This window comes from Aythya ferina (assembly GCF_964211825.1).
Source record: "Aythya ferina genome assembly, chromosome: 7".
Taxonomy (NCBI): domain Eukaryota; kingdom Metazoa; phylum Chordata; class Aves; order Anseriformes; family Anatidae; genus Aythya; species Aythya ferina.
The window spans coordinates 10,443,524-10,469,379 of NC_140302.1; the positions used below are offsets into that span (position 1 = coordinate 10,443,524).

At 38.6% G+C, this 25,856-nt stretch overlaps 1 long non-coding RNA gene across 13 annotated transcripts in view; it reads right to left on the bottom strand.

Annotated features, from left to right (window-relative positions):
* LOC311439549 overlaps positions 1-25,856 on the bottom strand; it is a 235,701-nt gene that overhangs the window by 149,834 nt on the left and 60,011 nt on the right. Inside the window, exon 2 of one of the 13 annotated variants that reach the window (XR_014694808.1) lies at positions 16,109-16,269. The exons of the other annotated variants lie outside the window; for them this stretch is intronic. This is a non-coding gene — a long non-coding RNA (uncharacterized lncRNA). The remainder of the gene's footprint in view (positions 1-16,108; positions 16,270-25,856) is intronic. 13 annotated transcript variants of the gene reach the window in all.

Genomic DNA, 25,856 nt, shown 5'->3' on the forward strand with positions numbered 1-25,856 from the left:
AGCACCATCTGAAAGTCAAAACCTCACAGGGGAAGGACACTAGCTTTGCCACATACCCTTTTCTCTAGGACAGCACTGTGTTAGAACAGGCATCTTCAGGTGGCTGTGCCCAACTCTGTCTTTGAGGGTATTAGAAAAATGAAACAGTTTTGCTCAGTTTTCTTAATTTGTCTAAACAGTACAGAACTGACAGATGTAAACCTCAAAACAATACAATAGACTACTCGAACAAGCTTAATATAGATGTTTGTTTTTTGGGGGGATTAATATTTTGACATACAGAAGTTGCAGGCAATAAGGAATTAGGGTAATCTTTTTTTGAAAAAAATAAAAGCCATGCCAGAATTTATTCTCTGCATTCATGACAGATGTTGTAGCAAAACCCTTTACCTGTTCTTACTTAAATTTCAACAGATCTAATGCATTTACAAGCGTATCAATTCTGAAGCTAAGATCCAGAGACTGACTTTGATTTGGGTTCTGATGTCTTTCATTCTTAAACTGCCAGGTACTACTGCTGCATACCAATCAGAAAAGCGCTTGCACATCATCTTGCAGCAACTTCTAGGACAAGTAATCTACAATGTAAGACTTATGAAAAGAAGAATTGTTCCTACATTTACTGAAATTGAGTATACTTTACAAAAAAGGGCTGACAAGACCTTAATAAGCTTGTCTTCCCACATGTTCTACGTGACTTCATAGCTTTTATGGACTGTTTCAAGTCATTTTTGACCTTTTCACCCTAGGAAGAAGTGCTCTCGTTTAGAAAGTTTTCCATAAAATGCTTGTCACTTTACCTTTTATCCTTAATGCAGTCTTCTGAAGTTTAGTTATACCCAAACATTTCTGTTTAACTGTGTATCTAATTTGATTATAAAATACTCTAAAATATAAAATAAACTATATAAGTTATTTTGTGACAAATGTGACAAAATGTCTATTCAAATAGCAAAAGCCAAATATGACCTAATTACAATGGATAGCTATTGATAATGGATAGCTAGGTGCTATGCTAACTAACATTTCCCTCTCAAAAAAAAAAATATTAGATAGCCAGTATGTTGCTGAAGTCAATGCTACTTCCAGAGAATTCATGAAAGTGTAGTATAATTCAATAGACACTGATTGATGGCCCTTACAGGTTCCAACAACATATTTTTAGCAAAATCAGTGAACCTTATTTTCTCAAGCACAAGTCCCAAATTCTTAAAATAGAATAATATATCGGAATAACTCCACAGGAATATTACCAATGGCATTCTAATGGATTGCCTCTGTAGATGTCTTCTGAGACCATTTGTTTTAAAGTACTTTTGCATTGCAGAGGCCAAAGACTAAATTAACATGCTATGCCTTTTTCAGGTGCTAGCAAGGAGGCTTTGGGAAGCTCTCACTAGTGGATAAAGAGCATTGGCAGTGTGGCTTTTTGTGCCTATTGAACAGTGAGCAAACACAGCTGGGAAAACAGTGCAGTACGTGTTAACTGTGAAGTTAGCAAAAATTCATTGAGTCTTCATCCTATATAGTCTATTGGTTAGTTTCAAAACTCTCCAGTAACAGTATCTGCTCATGAAACACCTACATACTTGTTCTCTATTAATAGTGATGCACAGGGTTTCAGTGGAAGGGAATAGGAAACTAATAACATGTGGCCTCACGGTTCCCAGTACACTGAGTGATCGAGTACAGACTTGATTAAAATTTGATTCACTAAAAGTCCTGTCTTGGTGACTGGATTCCTGCTATGAAAACTGATTTTAAGAAGCTCTTAGGACACAAACACGATCTCACTTTTTAGCATCATCTTGCCCTGAAATGGCTTATGAGAAGCAACACGAGAGAGTTGAAAGCAGCAACTCTTTCAGAGCACCAGAGCCAGTGCAACAATCACCTGTATCCTACAAAAGGATAGCTAGAGATTAACAGATGCTTTTCATTCATAAAAAAAATATCTATGAAATAATGGAAGATTTTGCTTTAAATGCTCACATTAACAGAAGGCAGTAAGATTTCTCTTGAAATATAATGTTGTTTACAGCTTTTGTTAATCTTCCAATAGTCTTTTTGAGCATTTTCTTTAAATTACATGTATGTTGGTGAATTTGTACTGAAGCGCAAAAATTAAAACTGTGTTACTTCGTGGTCTAGAACAGACTGATGACCCAGAAAGATGCTCTGCATTCATTTTAGGAATTGCTTTCCTTCATGTTTCTTCTCAGCTTTATTTCTCATGCGCTATCAAATTTTCCACTATCAACTACATATAACGTTTACATCAAACAGAAAGAACTTCGATGTGTTCTCATGACAAGTAGCAGGTCAAAAGAATTGATCAGGAATAACATAGCAGAATTTGTCTAGACTGCTATGTTTTCTGCATCCTAAAAGTTTTATTTTCTGGTAAGGACAGATGCTCTGGAGCAAGATTGATTCCAACACAAGAGAGTCAGAGTTCACAGATAACATCTGTAGCTGGCAATCATTCCTTACAAGACAATTTTCCTCTATCCTCACCTTCAAAAATAACAGCAACATAATTAGAGACGCTTCTCCAAAGTTAAAATATCCCCAACACAAGGTAAAAAAAAAAAGAAAAAAAAAAGAACAGCTTTCACTACAGTGGTTTTTTTTTTTCCTATATTCACATGCTACTTAGAAAAGCCATGACAGCCACGCTCCTGTAATATTATTTCTTCAGCATTTGATTCAAAATACAGGCACTAGATTTTTCATAACAAATGATATCTATTCAGATACCCTTTATTTTCTACGCAGGTACTTCTACTACACATTCTGTGCATCAGTTGTTTTGTTTTACATTTTTAATATAAAACCTAGGTTGTGTGATGTGAAATCCTTCTTACAAAACTGTTTTATTTTAATATCTGCTTTCAAGTCCCTTAAACTGCTGAGCAAGTTGAGGTAAAACAAATATTCGAGACTCATTTTTCTGAGTTATGATATATTGATACTGTAGTGGAAAGCTCTGAAGAACAAGGAGATCCATCTCCCAAAAGCATTAGGGGCTCTTGGATTGTTCTTCAGTTGTGCAGCACGTGAAAGTACTTCTCCTAAATATTAGTCTGGAAAACACACGGATCTACTGGTGCCACCTATTAAGCCTACCTAGGACATCCAGAGATTCTGAAACTTTCTTCTGTGTGCAACTCCACTGAACAAATGTATCACAATGAATACATACACCTCTTTAGTCCTCTTTAGCACCCAGACCCTTCATCGGGTAAAAAAGTTCCAATCGTAAGCCATCCTGCCTGGAGTATCATGTGCGTGTTCCAGCACACGGTGAGTAACCTTGTGGCTAATCCCACCTGCATCAGCATCTGCTTGACAGGATGCCATGCAAGCACAGTGACAATTCATCTTCAAGATGAAGATGACAACCTAAGACAACAAAGGATAAAAGGGCATGGGAATTAGCCCTTTTCAGTGAGAATGAGAAAGGACTACTTTATTTCTTTTAGAAAACAAACAAACAAAACACCAAAAAACACAACTATGCAAACAGAACTTAAATAATTGGAAGAACCTGTCCTGGTACGATAACGAGTATGAATAAAATAGTAATAAAATAGCAAGCGAGATGGAGTAAATAGGATTTTTCATGCTAGATGTGGGAGGCAGCTTAATACTGCTGAAATGGTAGAGGTCAGAGTGCCAGGAAAGCAGGTGGGACCAGCAAGAGGGATAGCAGAGTGGTATATCTACTAGAAAAAGGAGGGAAATACTATGGAGGAGTAAGAACACCATTCTCTGCAGAGAGGAAAAGTCTGGGAGTTTAGACCCTTTATTTCTTAGAAATGTTACAGAGAGGAATCCCTGAATTCTGGCAAATCTTAGTCATATAGGACTGGAGGAACTGCAAAAGAATAGTGGCTTCTGTAAGATCAAAGATTAGTCAGCTGTTACAAAGCAGCAGGGAACAGGATTTTAGATGAGCTGTCTTTTTATTAAAAACATCAGGGAGGACCCATCCCACAAGACTCTGAAAGCACCTTTGATTTATATAAGCTAAGGAGCTAAGACTTTGTTTTTTAAACAGTTTACAGCAGCTCTTGTCAAGAAGGCTTACACAACAGTAACTTTCTGAAGGATAACCTAGAGAAAAAGCAGGTGACTCCTAGTGACTGATAGCTCCCCGTGTCAGCTTTGGGGGCTCTGCTCCACTAGCATATTGACAGCCACTTTCCTATCTGAAAGTGTGTGGTACCAGTATGTTTGACAATTGGTAGCTTACAACAACTACAACTCACAAATAGCAGGTCCGTGCCAGATGCCAACACTGTTCTGCCACATTTATGTGGTACAATAATGTAGCATTAGGTGTAACTACCTAGAATGCAAACAAGATATTTAAGAGTATGTAACTTTACTAGCTTCCTTCAGCAAGAACATAATTAAAATGTCCCTTTGAGGGAGCCCTGGACCTTCAGGAATTTGATGCTTAGTTAAACTTATCTTTAAAGCTATAATACTTTTGTATCATATGCCTGACCTTCAGTACAGTTTTGCAAAATTATGAGACCTGGATTTGCTTTAGAGTCCAACAAGACACACGTGTCCTGAAGGACCAGCGTATTGGAGACAGGAGGCCATCCTGGCAGATGGCACTGAACAGGAGCAGAACCATGCAGTGCAGATCAGCTCATCCTCTCAGGCTGCTGAGTGAATTACAGAAAGTTTTTATCAGTAAATTTTTGGCTTTGGGCAGTTTGCCATTAGAAATAGAACTAGCGAATCAATAAAATTTATGTCCTACAATCTGCACGATATTAATGATAAGTCCATCCCCTCTCATTCTCGGAGCTCCTTTATAATTTAACACAGCTGCAGGTGTTGACTTTGGAGATGACTGACACAGCTGAAGAGGAATTTGAATTGTTCCCATGTTCTACATAAGCTGAACAGCCTGAACACCTCTCTTGTTGTCTAGAAAATGAATACAAAATTAAGTTAAAACTTTCACAGTGCCCTCACTGAGCTATTTTCAAGAAGTAATTCTTTTCTGCTTAAAACAGCCTGAAACTAGGTCTTGGTCCTGTTCCCACTTTCTCTGCAATTTATTTTAGTTATGAATGCTCTTCAGCATTTTTTTTCCCAAGTAACATGGAAAGAGAAACAAAGATTTCAAAGGTGTTTTATCCATGAGAAAACATGCCAAATTTCTTTTGAGGCATATTGACTTCATATCTATATGTCCATATCTAATTAGTTATATATTCCATAATCACATCTCCATGGAAAAGAATGTGTCACTTCCAACTCAGCTCCAGAAAGGTCTCTAGCAGCTGAAGGCCATTTTCCCCACGTTCCTTTTAGCTTCTTCCACAATTCAATGTAAGAGGGCACAGAAAGGCAGAGACATCCTACCACAGTATTATTATTCGTCCTCCATTGGCTGTAGCTTTGTCCCCCAAGTGTGTTTCCCCATCACTGCACTGCATCATTACAGTCATGCTGTTTGGTTAGATTAGTAGGACATCAGGCACCGATCCTTTGCAAAAGACTTGCAAGAGAAAGACTTCATCTCTTGGTTGGGACCTCCATAAGCTACTGTAAGAAAACTTTTATTGCATTTGTATACAGTCTACAAACGCACCATTTGTATTTCCTAAACACAATGTTGAATCAAAAGATTAAATATTAACTTTTTTTTGAAGCTTGCATGTAGTAACGAATAAGAGGCTACAGAACTGCAGAAAGGCAACACAAAGGAAGAATAAAAGAGCAGACTCACATCAACAATGGCAGTATGAAATAGTGCCTTCAGACATCAGCAAACTTCTGAGTCAAATTCTCCTTCAAAGATTTATTACAAAGTGTAGTAAATACTTGATGCAGCCAATGAAAATACTCAGAAGTGGCAAGGCTGGATAGTCCCCTTTTCACACAGAATCACAGAATTTCTAGGTTGGAAGAGACCTCAAGATCATCGAGTCCAACCTCTGACCTAACGCTAGCAGTCCCCACTAAACCATATCCCTAAGCTCTACATCTAAACGTCTTTTGAAGACTTCCAGGGATGGTGACTCCACCACTTCCCTGGGCAGCCTGTTCCAATGCCTCACAACCCTTTCAGTAAAGAAGTTCTTCCTAACATCTAACCTAAAACTCCCCTGGCTTTTGTCTTGCTGTGTCTTTGCAATCTGTTATTGAACTAGATCCCTAGAAAATAAGATCGAAAGCCAAAGGAAGAAGTGTTCCCAGGCAGTTACATTTGTGTTTTAAAGCCTGCTTTAGGCCTGGTGAAGCTTAGCAAAACACAGCAAGAAGTTAACTATCATTGTCAGATTTTTCTGCGTCTGCCTTCCATGGATGCAATTACTTAACCAGGAACTGTCACTCCCACAGTGATCATTAGAAAAGGGAAAATACAGACCTTTATCAGTGTTGTACTGTACTGAATTATGTAAACAATGCATTTTTGAATCATTGTCCTTTGATACACACCTATATTTCACAAGTTATCACAGTCTGACATAATAAGACCAGGAAGATAAAGCCTATGTGGGAACTTGGTCAGACCAAGGTTTCCTTTAGAGTCTTTCTCATCGGGTACCATTTTTAGGTCCAGCTTGTACCTGCAGCTTACTCCATAAGCCAGTTATATCCTTAACGGTAGAAGCTAGAAAAAAATAAACAAACAGAACGGCTAAATACTAACTAGAGCTAATACTAACCTGCCATACAGAAATAGAGCACAAAGTCCCCAAAATACCGGACAAAATTTTGATATCTGATATCCAAACCCCAGATTTCTTAGCTTGCTGTCTAGGCTAATATACAGCTGTCTACTGTCACCGGTCAAAGAATACATTGCTGGGAAACTAAATATTGCAAAAAATGCTGAATGAAAAATGAATAAAATTAAACCAAGTTTAAATGATTCCATTAAAACAGAATTTTGCAAGTGATCACAGAAAAGTGACTTGTATGATAATGTTTCAGATGGGAATCAGCCAAAATAGCTTGGCTGTATGAATAAATTTCATGTAAATGTTATCCTAAAGAACATTTTTGCAAATATTGTGCTCTATATTAGACCTTTGTAATGAGCTACCTGATGAAAGAATAGAACTGCTGTTTGAAGGAAAGCTGTCATTTATCAAGTGATAAAATATAATAACTTGCATGTTAAATGACATCTTTTAGTAAGCTGTTTCAAAATAATTGGCTAACACAAACCTACCAGAAGAATCTAATCACTTTGTTAGGTTAGTGTGATCACTTACAAGATCATTGAAAAATCAGTGCAATAAATTAATATTTAACAATATTCATTTCTCCACTGAGCTCATGAGAATATTTCAGCTCTGTGCATTATAGCCTCACAGATTTACCATGAAAACAATGATGGATCAATGATGAATTAGAGCTACCCTGAAGCATGGGACATGATTCCACAACCCCTTTTTTGCAGCAGCAAGACACACCACACATTCAGCTCTTCTGAGATTGCCATTTAATAGTTGCCTTCTATTTGCAGATCCCTCTATAGAGTGCGAGGTGGTAATAAAAAATTACTCACTTGTTTTTCAGTATCCTGACACCCACCAGTGTTACAAGGTGTCTTTGGATGTGAACAACAAGGCCTGATGAATCAGTCCCCCCCAAATCCTCCATCTCATGGGGTTTGGATTTGATTACATTCCCCAAAAACAGAGATGGAATTACCAAATTCTTCATTAGCTGTTGTGACAGCAGGCACATACTAGGTAAGACACTCAGACGCTGTATTTACAGGCTATCATTATTTCTTAATTGCAGCACTATTCAAGTTGAAGGAGCTGTTAATTCATGGTCTGGCAGATGTAACTGCACTGTAGTACATTACTAAATCACCCAATCCACAGCAGATAATTTTAACTGTTTCTTACTACCAATGAACTTCAAGTCCCAGAGCAATGGTGATACCAGATACATTTTTTGTGAGCTTCCAGCTTGCCTTTAAGAGCACACTGATTAGATCTCTTCTGAGCCCGTAAGTCATGTTGTCAAAACCATGAGCAATTCTCCTCCACAGAGCCCCAAAGTGTACTCATCCCTGGCTTTCAAATTCTTCCAGGTTAGAAATGCTGCTTGATAACAAATACGAAGGGAAGGGCTAAGGTCAGGAAATCTCTCACTGGCCCATTTCATTCCCTTGCAGGGAGGAACTGTACTTAGACAACCTTAAAAATTGGTACATAAATCCTGAATTAGTCAGGGATAACACTGCGAGCCCCCTCATAAGGAACAGCACTCTTTCCACAACCATTGCAAGACAAAAGCTTCATTCAGAGAAAAATCTCTGCCAAAGAAAAATAATCTGTTAGAGTTGAGAAATATCAATGCTTGAGGCCTTTATTATCTCTAAATTTTCTATTTGGTCCCTAGACTTCAGTAACTGATCTGGGAAGGAATTACAAAGTAGCTAACTGCTAAATATTCCTGATATTAAAAACATGACAGAAAAAAGTGCATTGCTATAATTAATCAAGATGTGACAATAATAAAAAAGTTTCATGGAAGTTATGTGTAACCCATGACCACTTCCTAACTGTGACAGAAAAGTTTATTTAAAGGTATTTTGAAACTCAGTGTTCTGTTACTCCTTGTCAAAACAGTTTAGCTGATGGCCATAGCAGACCTCATGGATATTATATAAATGCACTTATATTCACGTAATTTCACTGTGCTTTATTCTTTCCCTTGTATGAATCCAACAGTTTCATGCTAAAAGCAGACAAGCAACAAAAGAATTTGTACTTCCTTACAATCATTGCGATGGACACGTGCTACTGCATTTCAGAGCCTGAACAAAACATCCAGTAATGTTAGGGAAAGGCTTGGTGCTGCATTTGCAGGAAAACATTCAATGGCATAGCATTGAGGGAACATTTATAGCAGATCATAGTTTATAAAATGAATACTACTTGGAATTGCTGATGTACCACATGGTCTTTATCAATTGATGAAATCTGGACTACTGTGGTAGAAGCTTCTTTGAACAAAGAAGACTCAATTACATGAAACTGCACGTAAAAGCCTTACCAAAAGCGTGGCCAAAACATTACTGCTAGCAGAGCAAAAAAAAAAAGTAACTATAAATTCAGACCATGAATAAGAAAAAAGCTCACAAAAGTAGTTAAGAGCAGGTATAAAATCCTTTAGACTTAAAACAATTGATTCAAGCTAGAACAAGATCCAGAGCCTCTCATTCTAAAGGAATCCCTGTGCCCTATGTAGCAGCCTAGGTTGGACCACAAAGGCAAGCAACAAAATCAGACCTGAGTAGTCATAAAGGGAAGAAATACAGGTGATATGAAAAATGGCAAACAGATCACTGATTTTCTGTAGAGATATGAAAGAACACGAATTGCTGTCTTGTTTCAAGAAACAAATGTAGTTTACGTTATTTGTGGTAGGTAAGAGTGGATGAAGAGAAAATCTTGGTCTGACACATTAAAAACTATTTCAGCAAAACAGGGAACTATGGATCAATAAGTCCTCCAACCTCGATATCAATAAGTATGATGGAAACAAGCCACATTTATGGGAAGTTAAGTGAAGTCATGTCTCTCTGGGCTAGATCTAAAAATGTCTTGTCTGAAATTTAAGCATCCCTCCCCGAATCAGGCAGTCTCTAACCTGAACTCCCTCAAATCAGATACCTCCTTACTTTAAAGGCCCCACGCTTGTAGAAATGCCCAGACTTGCTGGCAGGACTGAGCAGCATGATAGCTCAGCTCTGTTAAGATCCATAAATTAAGAGTTCATATGTTTAAGGGCGAAGGATTCTTTTGAATCACTGCTATCTGAGCATATCTACACATGACAAAAGGACTAGGTTAGACACCAAATTCAGCTACCACATTTGCAGGAAAACTGAACAAACAAAATTTGCTCCTCTGGCTGAGAAAATGTTAATCCACATCTCCTCTTCCAAGACAAACCCCTACACTAATCACACAGTGCACCAGGAAGCCAACAATGCTAAGAAAGCATAAAGTCAATTAAAACATGAGCTGCACAAAGTGAAGTCAGACAACAAATGTACTTCACTGAAGTTCAGTTAAGCAATGCAGAGTATTAAAACAGAACGTCACTAAAGTAAAAGAGGATTGAGGTAATTTAATAGCAAGGTACTGTAGAGCTATCAACACGTCATTTACAGTAAATGGAAAAAACTGCATTAATCACTGAATACTAAAGGGGCTGGCTGTGATATTCAGTGTAGTCTTCACCAAGTGTCATGTCAAAGACGGTACTTAAAAGGTGGCACCAGGACAAAAATACTTCAGCAGATGAGATTTTCTATGTTGACGGCTTAGAGGATGGTCTGTCTTAAATTTCTGGAAGAGTTTCAGACTGCAACCCAGCACACCAGGTTGCAGTTTCCTGAGGAAGAAATTTTTAGCAAATGAAAACTCAATGCAAAGCTTAGAGGAAGGCAGATGTTCAAGCCTACTTTTCAACAGGCACACTTTTTTATGCCCAGATTGAGCAATTCTGCTACTCTAGTTTTGAGACTGAGTTCACAGAACTTCTCCAATTCCACAGAAATTTAGTCTTACAGCATCCTCTTTCATAAATCACAACATTCATCACCAGGCTGGGTACTAACTCTGAATATGAATATGACTGTCAGTCAGAGCATTTCCTACCCTAAAATGGGGACTTGTTCACACATGTTCACAGTTACCAAGGCATTTACCTTTAAATAAATTCCATTAATTTAACACATGTTAAACATTTGTGACATGTTTGTGACAAAAGACAACACTACAGAATTCAGCACCATTTACCTCTGTGGTCACGGAATACAACCCACGATGCTGCCTGACCACTGCGCAGAGCTGTGTACAATCCTTACTTCATTTCTGTTAAACTCTGCCTGTCTGGCTCTATTTGCAGTTGTAACTCCCTCAGAGTTGATACTACAAGTTACTCAGTTTACCACTAGGTTATAGTGATGAAAGGGATTCCATTAAAAAACAAAAGAAAACAACTCACACAAAACAACAACAAACCCAGCAATTCCCAGAGCTGCTTCTTCACCACACTATTTCAGGTTTATGACTGCAGCACTCGTGCCACCAAAATTGGAGGATCATACACTACGTCTTTTTTTCTCTCCATAGTTCCTTTAATTAGAACTCATTACATTAATAATACTTAGCTAGTAAAAACATTAATCACCTATAAGCCATTATTCTCAAAGCAGTGCATACATAGCACATTAAGCAATTAATTTTCAGTACAACTTTATGGGACAAAATTTGATCTCCATTTTAAAGACAAGAGGAGGTGCATCAGGGAAGGTGTACAATACACCCATGAAACATCATTGTTGGAAGTGAGATTAGAGCTCAGCCAGCCATGAATACGAGAGTATACTCCTGCTTGCATCTTCTGCCAACACAATGAGATAAGATTTAATATGTGGCTATGCTAAAAGTGTTATCATTTGTAAGATAAATAGAACAGAAAATGAATAGGTTGATTGGTCCCCATTTTACACTTTCACATCATGATGCAAATCTTAGGCTACGTTTTGGCCTTTTACACAGCAGAAATAAACAACCTTCAAAGTTTCCCAAGTATTCATCACAATACTCACTCCCAAAGTGACAACTTCCATGGAAGCTGCCACACAGCTTACAGCTGTGCTCCTTAGTCATTCCAGTATTAGACACCTAATTTCTAAGAATATAATGATTTGTAAGCCTCCTGAAAAAAAAAATACCAGACTATCTTCACTGCTATGAATACTAAACTTGCTCTGGGAGTCTGCATGAGCTGCAGGTTAGCGTGCTGCTCTTTTGGCTGGTCTAATGGAGAGGAGCATTGATCCGAGTGAGGCTGAGGGGGGCCAGTTGCCAGCCGTAGCAGATCCCTTCCAGGAGCAAGCCTTTGCTTGACACTGTTCCAGGCTCTGCTCTGTTTTACCAGATGCTCTTCCAGCAGCGCCAGAGTGAACAAAGTTTGATTCCATAAGAGTCAAATATTTGACAGATGCTTCGATATTTCTTTACTAGAATTGATGGCCAGTTTCAATCTCATCTTTTGCCTCTATTTACAGGAGGAAAGCAGCTGGTGTTCACTATATTTTTAGTGTCAGAACCATGAAAAAATAACTGACTTGCTGCAGTTTCCTGGTTCAGGGTTGCCATTTTCCCACCTGCTTCTTTTGCAGATGGAGCTCCATGGTCAGGACAACCAAGACAAGGGTTTATAGTCTAGAGACTTTTTTCTTTTCTTTCTCTCTCTCTCTTTTTTTTTTTTTTTTTTCCTCTGATCACAACTTGTTATAAACCACACTTACTTTAAGGCTGAGGTCTACTGCCTGCACATCTCAAATCAACAAAAAAGAGCCCAAAATCCTGGTGAGCGTATAGGTAAGCAGAATTTTTAAAATACATGTATGCCACACATTAAAGACTCTTGCTATGTAGAAAATAACAGATCTTGCTAAGAAAGCCAGCACAGTGCAGCATAGTAAATAAAAGGCTGACTAAAGAGCTCAGGGATTGCTTTCAGATATTAGCTATTTACCATAAGGAAACACCCTGTGAAGGTATGGGGCTAAGCAAAGATAATGGTCATTCCTGCTGAGCTGCATTACCCTAAAATTGTTGAGCAAAAGGAGGAAAGCTAAAAGGACAGGTTAGTAGATGGGAGTGAGGATGTACAGAACAACTCTGGGCACGAGGTGATTTAGACTGGGTGGAAGCTAAATACTGTCAGCTTTCCACAGCTTGCTAAGTATACCGTTCAAGCCTCCTCAGCTTACTCTGTGAGCACACAAAAGCTAAATCAATCTAGAGCCTTTGGAGCCCAGCTCTCTAGAGACCACTGTGCAGATGGTATATTTATATTTTAAGTGAAAGAAAAGCTCACTTGACACCTGTCATTCCACTCCATACCTGAAATTCTGTTGTGTCCTTCAAAGCAGCAAAAAAGCGTCCCAAATGTCAGCCAGACAACTTGTTTGCACTCAGTAAGGGCACAGCACCTTTGTTTTGATGCCATCTGCCAATTCTGAGTTATTGACTTTGCTGTATGATGGCAGAGATTATTCTCCTCCGGCAAGTTCACTTTATGGCCATGAGCTACATAAAACAATATGAAGTTTTGTAGCAAAAAATTTCAAATTTTATATTATACACTTGGCTGTGAATTTTGTTCTCACCCTGGGCGTCCACAACTAGTGGAATGTTTGTCAGTATTTTCAAAGAGCTTCAAAGTATTTTGTTCTCATTCTAACAGCAACACCTGCCCTTCTCTGACACAGCTATGCTCCATCAACACCTATCCATCCTACTGTCATTCTTCCCCATGTCCTACCAAATGTGTCTTGAGCACAACCAAACGGGTTAGAATTTCTGGAAAGATGCATTAAAAGGATACAGGATTACTCACTAATACAGGAAAAATGGAATATGCAGGATTAAAATTTTCAGAAAGATACAAAATGCATGAAATAGGCATTTGATGGTGCTATTCTTGCTCATCTCCAAACCCCGTTTTTCAGATTCAAATGTATTTTCGTGATTATTCAGCAAAAGAAGGTTGCCTATCTCATATTTTGACACAATAGGAAGAAAAAAAAAAGGCTTATGAACAGTATTTTCCCATCAACCTCAAAATATTAAAAAGAGTACTTCTGAGTGGTCCAACAGCAATAGGAAAATTGCAAGAAAAAGGAAACTCACATGCCTGCCAAACATCTGTTAGCAATGCTGGGCATTGCTCTAGGTAAGTCCTCTTAAACACAAACAAACTGTAGTGTTTGGATGGTTTATTAAAGAAGAAAGCAAGCAAACTGCACTTTTTAGGTCCAGTTACTTCTTGTTGTTTCACTTGGCACACTGTTAAAAGACAGCTAAATTAGCATAGTATAACCTAAGTCATGTTCTTCATGCATTTAAGCATGCTGCTGGACAAGCTTTTGACTGCCCTTGTCCATACAGGCACTTCTAACAGAGCTGTGCAGAGCAGAGCCTGTAGGACTATCACTGAAAATAGCAAGATCTCTTAAAAGGCTTTGTAGAGCTCCAGGCGTACGGGCATGCCAACATCTTTCGCTTGAGCTCTCTGGCTGAAATAGCTACATCTCTTGCAGCAAAGGCCAAGAACAATTCTTATGCCACTGCAATGAAACTTTTTAATCAGCCAGTGTTCCTATTGTGTTGACTTGTAGTGGCAACAATTGTTAATGGGTAACAAACTCATTATTTATTTGAATATTCAAAATATTTTACTGTACTGTATAACTCTGTACTTCCTTGAGCAAAACAACCTTTTGGTAAATTTTCTCTATAAAGCATAAGCATTACACTTAAAAATGAAATAAAACAGACAGGGAATTTGACTTTAAGAAAATTAACAAGATAGACCAACCATATCAGGCTATATTGAGCCCCCATCCCATCCTGTCACTAGCCCTGTACCACCAAAAAATCAGTGGGTGTTTGCTTTGATTGCTCTGGTTCTTCAAAATCTAGACACAAGCTGTACAAGTGTCATGTATATCCACACAACCAAATGCACTCAGAAACCTGGAAGCTATGGAAAACTCTGCAGCCCAGCCTGTCTGCAGATACCACATGGGTAAGAAATAGTAAGCAGTGTTTATAAGCAGAATGATTAAATAATGAGTGTAAGAAGCTTTGTCTGACCAACCGTGTAAAGAGGCAGACCTCCTCCATGTGCAACAGGATTGTAATCCATTCTCTCAAATTGCCAAGTAGTCAGGACCATGTGTGGAGAACATCATTTATACTGCCTTCAAGCATGTTCACGGACATCAGATAACAATATCGTGGTTTTTGTACTGACCTGGAAAGCTTTTCATTATTTGACCAGTTCATTGCACTCTACTTCAATGGCTACAGCACATTCAGCTTAATTTGTAAAAGTGGAATTTATACAGAAAATAAATATTAATCAATTTGTGTCAGCTGTGGAGAACATAATATGGAAAGAAAGCAATCACCAAAGCTACATCAAATAGATCCTCTGCCCTTGCTTGTTTGCCAGCTGCAGCCCATGAGTACTTTCCTTTAAGGTTTTCCAGTGAAGCCACTTTTCACAGTTCTTACTAGGTTTTTCAGGAGAATTATTCATTCAGGAAAGAGAAATGATAACATGTCAGGTCATTCAAAAGAAACAGTAAGCTGATAGCAGGCCATCTATTATATCACCCTTGAGTACTACAACACTTATGGTCATCACATTTCTTAAAGCAACACTGCAATGACACAAAACACCATAAAATAGAGTAATAGAGTAATAGTATCATAAAATCATGAATTAACACATCTGACATTGGGCAATTCCATCACCCTTCTCATGTTTACTTTTGCCATTCTTCTCCAGAGGATTCAAAATGCAAAAAAAAAAAAAGTGAAGGAGAAAAAGTAAATTTGATCTTTGAAGAATAAAATCCTTCGCTCATGCAATGGAAAAAAAAAAAAAAAAAAAAAAAAAAAAAAAAAAAAAAAAAAAAAGCTTTTCATAAACACATAGACAGACACATTTAGATGAGAGTTTTACATTGAAGACAGCTTTGGTTTTATGTCAGGTAATCTGCATGACAGACGCTTAGATAAAACAAGAAAGTTACCCCATTAAAAAGCTCAGAGAAAAATGAAGTTCTGAACAGCTCTACTCAGCACTTTCAACCAACCAGCAAGCCTCCTCCAAGATTTTAAAGCAGAAGCTGTTTGGCCTTGCTGCCATGTTCTATCATGTATTGCTATTCAGACATCCCACTCCAACTGGGAGTTATCACTTATTTGTGAAACAGATCTTATCCTACACATTGAACTATTTATCTCAGATTTTTGTTAAAAAAATACCGTGGAAAAGTTGTGTATACAGGAATTCAGTAAGTAAATCTCTTCTGTGAAGTTCTGTATCTACTTCAGAAAATGGCACCTCTTCCCACAAAGGTATTTTCTAGGACTAATTTCCAGGTGGAATTCTCAAAGACGCACGCAAATTAAGGAAGACAACTCTATCAAAACCTTATTATTTGCTAAAGTTACAATAAAGGGACATAACAACAAAATTCCCAATACTTTGTTCTCCATTTTCTCACCATAGTTCTCATCATAGATGTTCCTAGTACCTTTAGGTCAGCAGCTCCTTTTCATGCCACTTTTCCTCAGAGCTTTTCATTAAGCTTTCAGCATATGTGCGAAGAGGTTGGTGTCAGTATATCAGTAATAGTCCATGTCTGATACAATCTGTACTGGAGACCTATAAAGAGATTTTATACATTGTCTGGGGACTTTAAATATGGAAGTGAAGGAACTGCAAGTTGCAGATTAGCTAGTGCTATTAAAAATGGCAGGCTGAAATGTTTCAGGCTGAAATGTTTAGCAATTTTTTTTTTTTTTTTTTTTTTTTTTATTCAGCTGAAACTAGATCCAGCAAATTCCTGACATCAGGATAATTGGGATGTAGGCAACTTTCATTAGAATGACAATCCAAGAGTCCTTTGTCAAAATACAAAACTTTATTTGCATTTGCTGCTTGCAACAGAATTGAAAACAAACCAGATGTTACTTTCATATTCAAAATTTGAGGACTTTTTTGAAGTAGCCACACATTAAGATAAAAGCTCACAAAAAAAAAAAAAAAAATCTCTTCTACCACCTGACAAAACAAAGAAGTCCGTATTTGGAAATTATGCTGGGCAGCATTTACAATGAAATTATGCAGTACAGAAGAATCTTGCTAGCTCAAGTGTCTGAAGCTAGTTGTGACTACAGACTAAGTTGTACTGAGGAAGCAGAGGATGCAAAGGGGCTGCACAGGTACCGCAGTCCCTGCTGTCACAATTACTGGCCCTCATCTGTGTCCCACTCCACAGCTGCAGCCCGACTCTTCCTCTTACATCACTGCGTGCAATGCCCATGAAACACACCCACTAGCCTCAAGCAAAGAAAAGGCCAAAGGCCTTAGTTGTAGCCAAGCCTGAGGAGCAGATCAGTCAGGCTCAGAGGCTTTACCAGTGTGCTTGGCCTTTATGACAGATTAGACAGTGCAGCACAAGCAATAAACCAGCAAAAGACCCAATAAGCAATTCTTTGAGGAGTCCCAGACAAGAAATCCGAGAGGAAAAATAGACCCTCAGTACCAAAATGGTTTTAATTCAACTGACTGGCACAGGCCAACTCACAGCAGCAGCACCTCAGACACAAGCAGGGTGCAACAGAAGCCTTACAACACTGCTGAAAGCACCAGCACCCTGCCATGCCCATGACAGGGCCCTACTGCCACCAAACCTGACAGCTCCTTAATTACACCAATCCAACAGGGATCTTCTAGGGAGAGTCCAGGGAGGGTCACAAGGATGATTAAGGGCCTGGAGCATCTTCCATATGAGGAAAGGCTGAGCGACCTGGGTCTGTTCAGCCTAGGGAAGACTGAGAAGTGATCTGATCAGTGGTTATAAATAACTAAAGTGCAGGAAGTAAGTGAATGAGGCCAGGCTCTTTTCAGTGGTGTGCAGCGATAGGACAAGAGGCAGTGGCCAAAAACAGGAACTCACATATGTGTGGAATTTCCTGCAGGAATTTCTTTACAGTGAGGGTCACAGACCACTGGAACAACCTGCCCTGTCTCCCTCTCTGGAGATATTCAAGACCTTTCTGGACACTTTCCTGCCTAATCTACTGTGGGAAACCCAATTTTAGCAGAGGGGTTAATCTCGACGATCTCCAGAGGTCCCTTCCATCCCCTACAATTCTGTGAACTTCCAGCCCTTCCCAAGAGGCCTCCTGCATTGGAGTTTCCAAGATTAAATCACTGTGAAACCGTGAGGCTGTGGCAGCCCAGCATGACTGTGTTGCTGTCCCCTGGCTGAGGGAGAGGCATCGGTGGCCACAGCCAGATTTAAGTGGCCTGCCCGTGCCATGTGCCCTGTTGTGGCAGCAGCCTGATCGCTGAGCTGCTGGTAGAACTGGCTCGTGCCAAGGGGAGGAACCGGAGCTGCTCTAGCAAAGCCCTTTGGAAGCCAAAGGGGTCTCGCTGACATGGCCAACCTAAAGATTAAGCAAAGCTTGGAGAAGGAGTGGTGATTAATAAGCACCTCACTGTGAAAGCTGATATATCCAACCGTTGAGCTTTATCTTATAAAGCAGACAGCTTGCCTCCATGCAGTCCCTGAGCCTGTATTCTGGTGGCGGCCCGAGCACAACGGTCTCACTGTCACTGCCTGTGCTGTCCTTCCCTCCTTTGCTGCTTCTCTCAAATGAAAGCACTAATCATTCACTACAAAAACATATGGCACATTCTTGGTATTATGAGGACAACACTTAGGGCTGTGTGCAGGAGGAGTTCCCCTTTATGGCCTTTCTTCTATATCCAGCCATTACTGAACTTTCTGTCACAAATCCCCGTGTAGCCTTGCTCCTTCCTAAGTTTCCACACAATACCACACAGGCTTTTGTGTTTTGCTGCTTGGTACACTCAGCCACCAGGCATGCGTTTGCAAAGACCTACTCAGTGTCTGTTTTACATGAAGAAACTCTGCCAGCCTCAAGGAAAAAGCTTCGGCCTGCCCCCTGCACCTGCTGGGCACGCACAGAGATGTGCGGCCTGCGCTGCTGCAGGAGCATGGGGCCTGTGGCCTCCTGGCTCCAGCCACTTGTTAAAAACACCAGCAAGGGCTGCTGTACTGGGCCAGGCACTGTCACACAGATGAGACAAAATACATCCTGGTACCCATTAGAAAGCCTTATTCAGACATGCTGCCATTTCTTACAGATAGATAGCAAGGTAATAATAGTGGGGCTAACAACACCCTGTAACAGCAGCTTTCCTCAGTAAAGCTCTCACGTGAGCCTGCTGAAGGATCATGACTCACTCTGTAGAGTAGGGTAGAAAACAAACCTTAATACCTGCTCATGATCTGATGCAGAGAAAATTCCCACCTGGCTCCATATCTGTGCCTGGCTTTAATGCTAAGTGGATTAGCAAAACACCAACCAAATGCATCTGAATTTCATGCTCTTTGCTCTTTCTGTCAGCTTACTAACTCATGTTCTCCACAGAAGTCAGATTTTCTCTTGTGTGGAAAACATAATACATCAAGTGAAGATTATGGTGTGTACCTTGCCAAAATCCTACCCGTAGCTGGAGCCAAACCCTAGTGCTGCAGAGGATAGTAGAAATAATACCCCCAAAGCCATACAGTATATCAAGATCAAAAAAATAAAATTCATCCCAGTCTCTCACGAGTACCTCAGAAGAAACCAGGAGGCCTGAGATTAATACTGTACAAACAAACTATGATTCAGCCTTTTACCATGGTTCTGTAGATATGCCAGCACAGCAGAAACCTAAAAATTACTAGGAAAGACTATAATGACAAGGATTTTCTTGAACAAGGCAAAGTTTACATGAAAAAACTACTGTCTTTACTCTTATGCTAGCCCTTCCACATTTTTACTTTGAACTAACTCTGTATCTTTCAAAGTAATTAGTTTTAATTGTGAGTATCTGTTGGAATCAGATGCCATTATTTAATTATCTGGAAGCCATCTCTCTGAATAAAAAACATCAGTCTATCTATGGGGTCATCTTACCTCAAGAAGTTCTGAGCATGGTCCACTCTGTCTAGCAGCACAGCCAACCTGACCTCCCTCACGGTAAAGGAGAGTGGCCCTGGAGCCTTCTTGTACCTTTACACAAGCACCAATCTTTGGAAATACTGAGCATGAAGAGTGCTTAAACCAGAACTTTTGCTGCTCTACTCATTTGTCTGGCCACAGCTTAGGAAAGCACCCAGGGAGTTAGCCTTGAAAGCCAGGGGTGACAATTTTTTCTGTGGTAGAGTTATTATTTAGCATACGTTTCTCATCTAGAAAGAAGGGCTGCTGTTTCAAGAGCTTTTGAAATATTTCTAAACAATATATATGAGTTTATCAGCATTCGTGCTGAGATTTCTTAGTATTTCTTTATCTAGAAATAGTGTCATCTTCTAGCAGATTGTTTTCAAACTTCAGTGTTCTGAGTTTGGGCTTGGTCAAAGCATTTGGAACATTCAGCTACTACCCTTTCTACTAATAAGGAATGACCTTAGATCGACAACTGAATGAATCAGTGCACAGGATGAGATTGTTTAACAGATGCGTTACTGGAGTTAATAGTCAGGGGTTACTTCTAATGATTTACTTATTTTTGGTATTCCTAGAAGATGATTGATACCAGTGTCATCTCATATAAATTTCTATTCCTTACTCCTCCGTATTTGAGGATTTAAATGTTGTGAACCCCACAACAAAATCTAAGATGTAATTTTGGACCTATAGACCGCTTTTAATATAATTATAATAGCAAAACTAATTGGCATAACTTGAAAGAAAACAAACTCTCTCTGGAAACATTTGAAAGTTTTTGAAGTTCACTCCTGTTGGATAAGGTGCTATCTTTAGACAACCACATTTTTAGTGAGCAAGGAGAGAACTTCAAAGAACTTCTAGTATTTGGGATGAGACGTTTCGTTAGGAGGCCTGTTGATCATTTTTATTGTTAAATGCTTCATGAATATCGCTTCTCGTTCTCTTGTAATCCATGCTTGTTTCTTTCAGAAAGCCTTCCCTTCAACTATTTACAATAGAGTACTAGCAGTGAAAAAAGGTGCAAAAGAGTTTGACTATTCCTGAATAGTTGCTTTCATGTGTTTCTGTTCTTCATAGGAGTCACTGAACACCTGCTTCTTTTTCCACCTGTCTCATTATTGTTAAATCTTAATTCTTCCTTCTGTTCTGTATTTTTCTTCCTAATTAGACACCTTTCAAGTTATAAAACTAAAAGGATATCTTTTAGTGTCTCATCTTTCTTTCTAGGTGCTTTATATCTATCCATTGCCACTCCATGGACAAGCTAAAGGGCCCCCTGGGTTCAGAAAGTATGCATACATTGGCAGATGCTCCTTTTGCTCAGGAAGGAGAAAAAAATAAAATAAAATCAGGGTCCACCACAGTAGCAGTACTCAAGGGAACCCATGCAGTAGCAGATGCCACTGACTGTCCTGCATGCCAGAAAGAAAACTCCCAGTGATGCACTAACTGTTGTCTTGTCAGGATTCAATTGTAGATCTTGCCAACTATTCTGGGATAAGTGCTTTGTGCAGGAAGGGGGCTCATTCAAGTTGCTTCCTAGGCATTAGAAGAATTAATACCATCTATTAATCTTCACAAAATTAGTCACTGAGGTTTTACCCAGCATAAGCATTGAATAATGGATCAGGACTCATATCACAGCTATAATCTGATATTCCGTATGGTCCTCTTTTCTAATACTGAGTGTTTTGTTGTTGTTGTTGTTGTTGTTTTGTTTTTAACTGCTCTTTTAGGAAAAAGGGGGGTGTGTGTGCAAAATTTTAATCATCACCTTTAGATTGTTCCCTATGTTTTTGCACATTGCTTATCTAATGCTGTGTCATATCTCAGCCTTTCAACCAGTTAGCCTGTAGGGTTGAGTTTTTTTTTTTCTGAAGAAAAATAAATAAAAGTGCATTTGAAAGTGATCTGAATGTGTAAATTATTAGTACCAAATACAAAGAAAACACACATTGTGCCAAGACAGCATTAGAAAGAGCAGAATTTTAGTTTCCAGACCCACTCCTCCAACCAAGAGATCAAGAAATCCCCGGGTTAGATATGTACAAATCTTTGTACAGATACAAGCCATATGAAGTCTTTCTTAATTTACATCAATACATTCAACTTTGAATTACTACCCTGAGGGATCTAGATTTACATCTGCTTGCATTAGTTCAGGTCAGTGGTGTCTGGGAAGCAACATGAAAATGCAGAGAAAAACCATCATCTCTTGATTATTCGCAGCCATAGCAGAGGTACAGGAACTGCTGGGGGGTAGCGAGTTTCAAAGCCAGCATTTCCCTTATGTTCTGTCTCCAGCAGCTCACAATATCTCCATGCTCACTCTCTCAGGGTGGACAAGAGGAGAAGTCAGATCACATACATCCCAATTACAATCCAAAACACAATAGCTTCCCTGGAGAACTGTACCAGACTAGAATGAGCCTATGTAAAATCCCAGGAGGCTGTTGTTTTCCCCTCAAAAATAGGGTTTTCCCCTCTTTTCTTCACCCTGAATTCCTGTCCCAAATCACTTCCTCATCATTATTTTTAATATTTTCACTTTGCAATTCTTAAGGCATCAGCTTATTTCTTTACCCTTTGTGCTCCCATGCAAAAGCCACTCTAGCGTAGTCACAAGATGCCAATGATGGCAGCCTGGCAGTAAAGCAGAATAGAGCGGGTCTTTAAAACCATTCCTGGGACTCTTTTAGCAATTAAATAGTATTTCATGGCACCTTTTCCTGGTGTTATTTACAACACTATAGATTATCGTGATTCTTCAGTAAAACTATTGTCCACTGGAAAATAAACTGAGACCTCAACTGCTCATTCCCCTGGGAAAGTGAACAGCTATACTAACTGAGCTGTCTTTACCTGTTGGAATTCAGACAAGTCACAGAGAGGTAAAAGGCATGTATCTCTCTGCTAATAATTCTGTCCACCTCACCCATCAATACCTTATTACTCCTAAAGAAAAAGAAAACTGCCTCTTGCAACACAAGATCACATCTAATGAAAAACCTATTTGTCTCAGAGATGGGGAAAATTTAGAAAGGTTAAACGAGCAACAACTGAAAATGTAATTGTATTTATAATGAAAATAATTACATTAGGAATCGTGTCTTGTGCTACTTTATCACATTTCATATTATAAACTTGTACTTACACTTTAATCAGATTAATGATATCATCTATATATTTTTACTGCCAAAAAGACTTTAATAGAATAGTCCCAGAGGGACTAATTGGAAAAAAAAAAAAAAAAAAAAAAAAAAAACATTCAAAAACAAAAAACAGTTCAGAGAACTACTAAAATACACTAAGATACAAATGTAAATACACACTAAAAAGAGAAGTAAAGCACACAATTTGAGAAAACTTATTCTTTTACAGGGTGAAATACAGGGTGAGTTTTGTTTGTTTGTTTTTAATGAAGTGCAAATCTAAGCATTTCTAAACTTCTTCAACCTTTGATGTCAAAGAGATCAGGTTCTAAAATCATGCCTTCTTTCCATTGCAAATGCAAACACTTCTTTCCACTAGAGATAGGGCCAGACAGCATAATTTCTCCCCCAGACCTTCACTATTGTCAGTGGAGAGATGGAGAAATCCTGCAAACAAAGCTGAGATTACATATCAGTGATGAAACCTGAGATGGGGCTGTGTGGTGCTGCTTCACTGCAATTCTCCCACAGGTATACAGCAGCCTTAATCTGCATAAATGAAGAAGCATTCCAATTTGTTTTTACCTTCACGAAAATAAATTACACAAGGAGAATGAGGGAGCACTGATACAGGAAGCAGCACTATCAAAGAATGGACTGAAGTGTCCAGGGCCTGTGTTAAGATCTTTCATGTGTACCAAATACTGGATTTATTGAAATGAGTCCCAGTCATTTGGGGGAGAGAAAGGGAATTTAAAATTGCATTTCTATATTTACCTCATTAAAAATATCTGTCCCCTACAGAGGTTTCAAATAGCTTTTTCAAAGAAAATGGGTTGACTATTTTTTTTCTTTCTAAAATCATTTAATATCAGATTTAGATACTCACTACACATGAAAAAGAAAAAAAGAGGTCAAGTTCTGGTGGATTTCTCTCAGTAGTAGTAAATGGGATTCTTGAAAATAAGTTGTGCTTTATTGGAATGATAGTGCTAGGAAATTTATTTCTTTGCTGATAAAAGCAGAAAAAAATGTTTAATTTCATTAAGCTGTAAGGTAAAACAACAACAACAGTTAAAACAACAACACAAAAGTGAAGCTCCTTCTGCCTTTGTTGTTAAAATACGGCATGGCAGATTCATAATAATCCCTTTTAGTTTACTCTTCTTACGTTACTAAAAGGAAGCAGTGCTTCTAAGTTTTATCACATGGGAGCCTGCACCAAAGAGAAATTTGACTTTGGCAGAATAGCATCTCCTGTCTTCTCTGCATAATGTATTCAGTTCAGATGCATATTGCTCTTTCTCCTAGCAGTTAACATGTGCAACGGTGTTTTTATGCGAGTTTGACCTTCCTGTTCTCCCTTGTCTCATTTCTGTTTGCGTGAGCACTGTGAGCTGATAAAGTGAAGTATGTTTCAAAGGTCTCTCTATTTTGAAAAGCCTTGAAAAGCAGATACCTCTTTCTCTGACACAAAGCTCTTAAAAATAGATCAGACATATTCCTTTCCAGCACAGTGATGAAACAACAGTAAAAGGCCTTCATTTGTTGAAGACAGTAGACAAATAGCATACAATAGACTTGTGCTAAGCTTAGCAAAACAGCCACGAAACAAAGGTAAACCTTCGCACCATGCCAGTTCCATAAACGAGACAGCTCTATATGGACCCCGAGCCTTGAAAGCTTTAAGTGCAACAGTTATGAAACGCCATAAACCCATGTAAGATCATAAACAAAGCTGACTTGCTAATTTTAATTTTTTACTTTTATTTTTTTAAAGTACAAAACATTTGCCGTAGTCACAGTTGATGACGTGCTTACACAAATTTAACCACCCAGAAGGAGAAGGCCTGGCATTTTACTAGATTTTATTAGGGTTTTTAAATGATTTTTCTTTTTAAACCTACATCTGAATGCCCCTTTTGCTGTAAACATTTACTCCCATTAATTAAACAGAAAATTAGAATTGGTTTGCACCAACTAATGTTACTGTAATATTGGCTTTGTAGTTATATTTTCAAAAGCATGTTAAGTGGTACTCTGCAACTAAATGAAATCAGCTAAATAAATAATGGGGATTTTTTCCCTTCACTTTTAAGCCAATAATCAGCTGATAATCACATTTATGAAAGGAAAAGCCCAGCTGTAGTGTTTTTGTTTTTAAATCAGCATGAAATCATGAGAAAGGTTTGAGTTCCAAGTTCACTTAAACACAATTAAATGTTAAACTTTCACATAGGGAAAAAAAAATAAAAAAAATTACTAACTGATAGAAATATAGGGATTGGCTTGTGTGATTAAATCATCTGGTCTTCAAACCATCTGTCATATCTTGGAAGGATATTTCAAAGATGGATGTAATAAGAAAATTCCAATGCCAAGGTTAGTTTTTTCTCTATCTGGGGGTTATTGCTTAACTTGAGCCTGTGAAACCAGCAGGATTCTGGTGACGTCCTGTATCACTGTCTTTTATGGAACCCCATTTATCAGTAACTTATGGCCTTGCTATATTTTAGAGTCAAATTTAGACTTAGATAAATTCAGGAAACAAACAAACAAACAAACAAACACCTCTGTATTTACCAGAAGGAAATTGAGGGAAAAAAATCTTAGTTTTATCTGGAAAAAGAGTGTCTTAACTTTTTAATTGAGAAATTTAGTATCTCTCTAGTCTGGCAAATAGACTTAAAATTTCTGTGACCTACTGTAGGATAGGAGAGCTGTTTACACATGAAAACAAGCCTGATATCACCTCTGGTTCTGACCTGTTGTGATATGTAGTTCCTTTAGATACTATTTAATTTCCTGCTCATATTTAGTTCACATGAACTGTGGATTGTTGTCAGAGTGGTATAACGGCACCTGTATCACTAAGGTTGCATTTGCTGCAAAAAATGACAGCGTTTAAATTGAGACAAAAAGCTGCAGAAAAGAGAAGATGGTCTTGTGCTTTAAAAGGAGAGCAGCTGCTCTAGAGAGCTGCATTTTAAGTCTGCCAGAAAACTCACGTGCATTGTTGGACGATTAATGAAAACCAATGCTTTTCAGAGGAGATCATTAAAGT